This window comes from Natrix helvetica (assembly GCF_964273705.1).
Source record: "Natrix helvetica genome assembly, chromosome: 7".
In the NCBI taxonomy this organism is placed as follows: domain Eukaryota; kingdom Metazoa; phylum Chordata; class Lepidosauria; order Squamata; family Natricidae; genus Natrix; species Natrix helvetica.
The window spans coordinates 22,553,462-22,561,978 of record NC_138558.1 but is presented as its reverse complement, the minus strand read 5'-3'; positions in this window follow the sequence as shown (position 1 = coordinate 22,561,978).

Here is an 8,517-nt window from a genome sequence, read left to right as displayed (position 1 = left end):
TTCCCTTATGTCACTAACAGCCTCAACCTCTTTTGTCTGCCTTTTGTTTTCCTCCGTTTCTACTCCTTCATTATCTTGGCCCCCTTCCCCCCTTCTTCTTTGAATTCTTCTTTAGATATCTGCTTCTTTGGGTTCAGAATTCTATTTAGGTTTTATTTTAATGATTTATGCATATTTTTATAATATCACGTAGTTCTTCAAATTCCCAGCTTTCCATCGATGTCCAGTTCCAAAATTAGAATTAGCTATACAGTTATTTCAGAGTTCTGGTCCACCTTAAATTTGTCCACTTCCACTGCAGTAGGGGAGAACGATGGGAGCCATCTTAGTCTTTTGTTCTTCCTTAATATCCAGTTCCAAGATTGCAGTTAGTTATACAAAGTCTTATTTTGAGGCTCTGGTCCACCTTAAGTTTAAGCTACTGTGGGACCGGAAGTGAAGCCGGGGCCATCTTAATCTTTTGCAGTAAAATTAAAAGATGAAGAAGGGAAGAAAAAGAAAAGAAAAGAGAAAAAACAGTTCTTATCTTTGTAATAATTCTTCCCCCTCTCACCTTCTGTCTCCGATCAGACACAGCTGCTTAAAACATCAATTAGAACAAACTTATAAAGAGCTAGATTCGGGTACGTGTCTCTTTTGCCTCCTGCTCTTGCAACTTCTGATTTATGGTAGTTGGTTAATTAAAACTTCCCACACATTCAAGGTTAGATTATCCATTATCAGAGAAAAAGAGATCAAAATATTTGGTTTCTATTTGATATCTGAGACCAAATTAGAGTTTATATTGAGTGGGTTCAGAAGAAAAACATGTTTTTTCCTTGATTATTTTAGCTGGAAAGAATTCAAATAAAATAAAAATATTGGTTTCTGTTTAAGATCCAAAACCAAATTTAATGTTATAATTATGTGGGTTTGTAACTGCTCTGCTTTCTGTTCTTCTTCTATTTGAAAGCACAGACAAAGAACTTCCGGGGGTGGTGGTGGTGGTGTTATAACCATCCACCTTCCTTTGTTCTTTTTCTTTTAGGAAAAAAGTCCCGATCTGGCCATCAGTATTATTTATGTTCTCAAAATTTGGTCAGCATCTTGTCAGACATGAAGGCTTCCACCCCAACTCCGATTCATAGGCAAATCTCTAACCCATGAGAGATCTGTTTTTTCTCTCAGGGTCTGATGAGACAGTGCCCTTCTTCGCCCCCACCTCCAGTGGGGGTTCTGATTCAAAAGAATATTCAGAGATAGTTTGTCAGACAGGGTTCATGTGAGACTTTTAGGAGCCCACATCTCGCACGTCTGTCCAGTTGGAGAACTTCCTGTCAAATCCGATAATATCTATATTTTTAAAAGGAACTAAAAATATTTAAAAGTTTAGGAGAATAAATGTTTCTTCAGCAGAAAAAGTAGTTTACCTCTACAATGGGGGTGGAACTTCAATAAATAAGGTCAGCATAATTAATAAGGCCATCTTCAGAGCTGTCACATGATTAAGAGGGTCCTCTTTAAAAAGCTTCCATAGATGAATACAGCTGTTCCTCTACCTAACTTTTAATTTCATTGTCTTGCTTTTTTCTAATATTTAGATGCCTACCCACTATTATTGCCATACTCTGATTGTGCTTTTGGTTGATTATTACATTATTCCAAAGTACACAAAAATCAGTGTGGATGTGAAATATATCTTTGCTAATCATACAGTGAAGAATCACAATTTGATAGCATTTTTCTTTTGACATGGCCACCTCTATGATGAGTTTGTATCTCAGGTAGTCCATCTCACCAGTGATGGGATTCAATTCTTTTTTACTACCGGTTCTGCGGGCGTGGCTTGGTGGGCTTGGTGAGGCTTGGTGGGCATGGCAGGGGAAGGATACTGTAAAATCTCCATTCCCACCCCACTCCAGGGGAAGGTGACTGCAAAATCCCCATTTCCTCCCAATCATCTCGGACTCGGAGGCAGAAAATAGATAGGGGTGTGGCCAATCAGAGGTGGTATTTACCAGATCTCCAAACTACTCAAAATTTCCGCTACCGGTTCTCCAGGTCAGAATCTGCTGAATACCACCTCTGTATCTCACTGCATCATGCTGCCAGGATTGTGTCTAAATTCCCACAGTAGCTGCCTCGGCTGTTGTTTTGGTACAGCCATAAATCTTTCATGTGAAATAGCATTTGCTGCTGTAAGAAAGTGTCCTCAGATGTTACTTGTCAGATTTCCAAAATGCTTGCTGCAACTGCCCTTTCTTTATTTCACGGGCGTCAAACTCGCGACGTCATGTTGCCGTCACGTGACGCTTTATGACGTTTCCCCATTTGTGGAGCTGGGGTGGGCGTGGCCTGCATGTGATGCATCTGGCCCCCGGGCCGCCAGTTTGATACCCCTCCATAAGGAACAAGGTTTGGTTGGTATCCCAAACTCCAAATGTGCTTTAAGCATGACTTAAAGCAATTTAAAACATACCTTACTTTTTAATCAGCTTTTGTGATTGTTATAGTAAAAAGTCATAATACAAGCCAGGGCACTCAGTTTGAGTGGGAAAAGAGTTCTGGAAATCTGAAGACTGTCTCTTTGCTGACTATCCCTAGTTTGAAAAATGAATAAATCAGAAAAAAAAAAAACGTGTATAGTGGAGAAGGAGGGGGCAACAAAATAAAAATATAATTGAGATGGAAGAGAGCTACACAGGTAATAGTACAGGTAGTCGTCAACTTACAAAGGTTCATTTACTGACCATTTAAAGTTATAATGGCACTGAAAAAGGTGACTTGTGACCATTTTTCACACTTACAACCGTTACCGCATCCCCATCATCATGCAATCAAAATTCGGACGTAATTGTCTCATAGTTGTGATAGTTGCAGTGCCCAAGGGTCATGTGATCACCTTTTGTGACCCTCTAAGAAGCAAAGTCAATGGGGAAGCCAGGTTCACTTAACAACTGCAATGATTCACTTAACAATTGAGGGCAGAAATGTCAAAAAATGGGGCAAAATTCACTTAACATATGTCTCGCTAAGCAACAGAATTTTTGGACTGAATTGTGATTGTAAATCAAGGATTACTTGTAGTGGTAGAAGGCTCACTTTAAGTGGCATAAAATCTTGCATTGATTTTGTCTGTCAAGTGTATGAGAGAGGATGGGAGGGAGGGAGGGAGGGAGGGAGGGAGGGAGGGAGAGAGAGAGAGAGAGAGAGAGAGAGAGAGAGAGAGAGAGAGAGAGAGAGAGAGAGAGAGAGAGAGAGAGAGATGGGCAATATTTTGCACTGAGATCTGCACCTTTTCTTTATTTTTGATCCCTGCTTGGGCTTGGGTTAAATCAATTGAATAGGAGTGGCTGCATTACGCTTTATTATTGGGATTAAAAGCCAAAACGCCACACCTGGCACCTCATTTTCATGAAGGAATCCAAACAAAATCTGTCTATCCTTTTCTTAGACAGCTGCCAACTCTATTCTAGAAATTAAAACAGGCTCTCAAAATGCTTCCTCTTTAGATTAAGGTCAGCAGGAGAAAAATCTAGAAGCAGCCCTGCAGCAGTATTGTAGTAGATAACAAGAATCTGCATATAAGTTTAACACAAAGCAACACAGATTTACTAAGCAATACAAAAATTGAGGAAAACTAAATTAGATTTTTAGTTGAAAAGGATTGGAAACATCATTTAGTTTCAATACACAAAAATATTTACTGGGCTCACATGCCTTCACTTCATTGTCTTTTCTATTGAATTGTAGACGTTGCTGTTTTTTAAAATAATACAAGCTTGAAAATTGCCTAGAACAGCTTTAATAAAACACAAACATTAAATAAGGAGACCTTGATTGAAATAGGTAATGATTGGCAAGGCCAGATTTCTTTTTCCTCTTCAGTTCAGTCTTGTCCAATTCTCTGAAATAGCTTGGACAAGTTCCTGAAGTTTTTTTGGCAACGTTTTTCAGAAGTGGTTTTCTCTTGCCTCCTTCCTAGGGCTGAAAGTCAGTTACTGGCCCACGGTCACCCAGCTGGCATTGTGCCTATGGCAGAACAAGTTTCTAGCCCTATGTCTTTACTTTGATTTTATTATTCAAAGTCGGATTTACCTTTGGCAAGCAAAGCAAAACAAAACTTTTGGTGATACCAACCAACTTTGATAAATTTGCAACTCAGGATAGTACAGAAATAAAACTAGAGAGCATTATGCATTGATGGTACAACAAAGACCCCCATTTATTTTGCTTGCCAACACCACGGAGGCTTTCTGGGTTCACAGATGTCTTGAATAATTTTTATGGAATGTTGGAAGAAATGTCCAAACATGGAGGCTGCTTGGAAAGATGGTTTAATGGTGGACAGGATCACATGGCTGGAGCTCCTGAACAGAATCACATGCTTGAGTTCCTGAGCATAAAAGGGCAGAGAATCTGAGAGTCCCTGGGTTTTATGCTCTCTCTGGGGCACTGTTCCTGTGTAAGAAATGTATTCTGATTGGTTGTCAGACTCCCAGGGGTGGGGGTCTTAGCTAATGTTGTAGATTGTGTGCTAAGTTTGGTTGAAACTTGGTGGGTGGTACAATGAAGGGTAATGAGATGGGGTAGATCTTGGTTATGTAGAATAGGCTGGCTCAGGCCTTAATGGCCCTTTGACAAAGGTGGGTGGGTGGAGCTATTAAGAGTGAGTCTGTTTCCTGCCTAAAACATGTTTCTCTGGCTCAGGCCTTAATAACCCAGTGACAAATGTGAGGAGCAGAGTTTCTGCCTCTCTGAGTTTCTACTTTTCCTTTTAGGGAAATATTCTGCCTTTTTAATATTTCCTAAAATATTTCATTTTCTAGGAGAGGGTTGGGTTTTAACTTCCTACAGGATAAAATGAAGGAATAAACTGGACTACTTAATAAGAAGTCACATGAAATTTCCATATCATGCTTGGTGTGTGGAGTGGTGATCCATTACATCTATTTAATATTCATCTTTAGATAGCAGCATAAAAAAATAGTTTAATTTTCATAGTATATTATGATTTCCAATACTACTATTGCTGCTACTCCTTCTCTTCTTAGGATGCTGTAGAGCTCAGTGTTTCTGGGAATAAAATGCAAGAGCATAAACAACTGTGTGGGGATTTATATTTGCACATTAGTTGTGTGTGTGGTCGGCAGATCCAGAGGCTGCCGGTATCTACCACCAAAAGACTGTAGAGGTGGTGTTTTGTAAAGAAAAGCAAGAAAGGGGAAATTGTACTGGTAGGGAAGGCTATGGGGGAGGGGGACGTAGCCCAACAAACATGCATTTACTTTCTGCAGAAATAGACCCACTTCAGTTCCTGCTGTGCAGGAGGGAGAGCCTGTCTGCGCTGTCTAAAAAGGCATCTCTCCTTCCTATTATACATAAATATATCTCACACACTCCAAAACACTAGTCTGCATCACGAGTTGCAGCTCAATGGCTTTTTTTGCAGGAAGTGGGGAGGAGGAAAGCACCAGAGCTGTTAAGAAAAAGGCTTAATGCATTCTCATTAAAGCAGGTGGGGGAGTACAACGCAACCTTTCTGGGAAGCACAACAATCTTGGGGCTTCCTGGAGTCCAACTCCCTCAATCCCTCGGCTGTACGTGGCCTTTTTTTTTCCAGACAGTTCAGAAAAATACTTCCCAAGCTTCATATAAAGAGAGCAGAGCTGAGCAGAGAGATGTTTATGCCATTAACTGTTTGTTCGTTTGGACCTTTTGGAGAATGCCCCCCTCCCTTTTTCCTCTTGGTGTTTCAATGACAAGGCTTTATATTCATTCATTCATTCATTCATTCATTCATTCATTCATTCATTTTACCAGACATAAGGAAAAGGGGAGGGATGATAGGAGACGAAGGGGGACAGAAGGCATTGGGAATAAAACAAATGCCACCAAATCCTTCTGATAGGTATAAGTGAAGGGAGCTTCCAATCTATCTACAAGTGTAAAAGGAGGCTGGATGGAGTCGTTGAAGCAGTCAGCGTGAGCTTAAATGGACTCCAGGGTATGGTAGAGAACAGGAAGGCCTGGAGGAACATTGTCTGTGGGGTCACGATGGGTCGGACACGTCTTCTCAACTAACAACAACAAAAAACACCATGAAGCAGTATATAGGTCAAAATGCAATTGTTATTGCTATACCATCAATAAGGCTTTATGTAAAAGCTATTCACGTTAATGCAACTGGGCTTGTTGACACAATCAGATATTCCGGCATGGGTAAACATCCTGGATGAGGTTGCTTCACCTTTTTATGGGCATGGTCTCAGCATATATGATTCATCTTGTTGAAACTAAGCAGGTCTGAGCTGCTCAGAAGCTGAATGGGAAACCACCTGCACGCTCTTACCTTTGTGTTCCTCTGCGATAAAAGGCACTGCACCTAACAACACAGAAACTTCCCATATGTTTTTACAATGTCAGTGATTGGAACAAGCTGGAAGACAGTCGATAATCTAAGGTACGTTTATGGTGTCTATTATTCCAGTAAAGTGGATTATTCAGACAACATCCAATCATCTTTAATGGATATTGTGCCGTTGTTGAGAAAAAAGACAGCCGGTTAAAAGCACTAAATGTCTAACCAAGATCAGTGACCGAGATATCCTGGGATTGCCCTCTGTGCGTCTCCTGGTGTTGACAAGTAAAGGCAGCAAACTGGTAAAACAGCTTTTGAATTTTTATTGTATGAAGGAAGCTACTGATAGGAACCATGCATTTCCCTTGTTTTTAGCAGAGCTAAAAAAAATAACCCAGAGGAATTTCTTATCTTTGACCTTGTGGATTCATATATTATCAGTAAATCTCTCCCATACATTAGAGTTCAATTATCTGCTTCTTCGCCTCAGATTCAAATGATATGTTATTCTAGGTTATTTCAGATTATTATCCAGATTCTAAATGCACTGCATCCATTGATAACGGGTGCTGATTTGCATGAGGAAAGATTCAAGAACAGAAGTATCTTTAACTCTTTCCCTCAAATCAGGGACACAGAGGGACACGGTGGCTCAACGGCTAAGTCCTGAGCTTGTCGATCAGGAGGTCGGCAATTCGGTGGTTCGAATCCCTAGGGCCATGTAACAGAATGACCTCCTGTTACTTGTCCCAGCTTCTGCCAACCTAGCAGTTCGAAAATGCAAGTAGAAAAATAGGGACCTCCTTTGGTGGGAAGGTAACAGTGCTCTATGCACCTTTGGCATTTAGTCATGTCGTCCACATGACTACAGAGACTTCTTCTGACAGCGCTAGCTCTTCGTCTTAGAAACTGAGATGAGCACTATCCCCTAGAGCCGGAAATGACTAGCACACATGTACGGGGAACCTTTACCTTTACCAAATTATATTTAAAATGAACTTTTCTTTGTCTCCCTGATACTCCCTCCATCTAAGTACCTGAGTGTTGCTGCGTTGGGCAAAATCAAGACAGACAAGTAATATGAATCAATATCTATAAAATTCTGCATCCTTGAATGAATGAAGCAGCTATGTCTCATTCCATAATTGCTTTTTGTTCAAACACAAACAGCCTTTGGAAGAAAGGCACAGATTTCCCAGAATAGCATGAAGTTTCGTCCTCATTTAATTATTTGTGTAGAGTTCCGTTGGGGTCGGTGGAGGAAGGGATTGAATAGGATGGAATTGAAAATGAATGTGAGAACAGGAAGAATGGAAGGTGGCATTCAGATGGTTCAATTATTATTGAGATGTAATAATTCTGATATTTTTTATCTTTAAAGTAGAGGGAGGCTATACCATGAGATCTATGTGATACCTTTTAACATGTGATCTGATCATAAGGTTTCAGATCCTCCAGCAAACACATTGGTTCAATATTTTAAAAGAATATCAGAAGAAGTTTGAAAGTGGAGACTTGATAACCTAGGCCCTAGGGCATGTATTGAAGCAGGGTTGGAAACCTGAGGCTGAGCTATCATAGGTCACCTTAGTATGTCTTAGATTAGACCCCTGGAGCCCCTACTAAAGCTATCAATGTATTCTGATTGCTTGAATACATACAATTATTTTATTAATCTATTCTCACATGCTTCAAAATATATGTATATTTTGCATAGGCATATGTGCCACTTTGGGGTGTGTGTCCTTCTGGACCTGGGGTCGGCAACCTTAAACACTCAAAGAGCTACAAAGGTCCTAACTGGAAGCCCCAGTTCAATTCTGGAACCGACTGAATGTCTGGTTCCCCCACCATAGAGTCTCCTCCTAGTGCGGCGTCCTTTTTCCTCTGCTGACCAGAAGTCCAGTTCCCCCACCATAGAGTCTCCTCCTAGCATGGTGTCCTTTGTCTTCTACCTGTCCTAACTGAAAAACCTATTGGTGACAGGGAGCCACAGCAGAAGGATGAAAGAACCACATGCAGCTCCCGAGCCGCAGGTTGCCAGCCCCTGTTCTAGACTAATGACTCCTGCTTGATGATGGGCATTTGTAGCTAGGAGGGTCTTTGCTCAGCTTTGTCTTGTTCACCTGTTGCACCCATTCTTGGATCAGCAGACCCTGCCTACAGTCAATCATGCC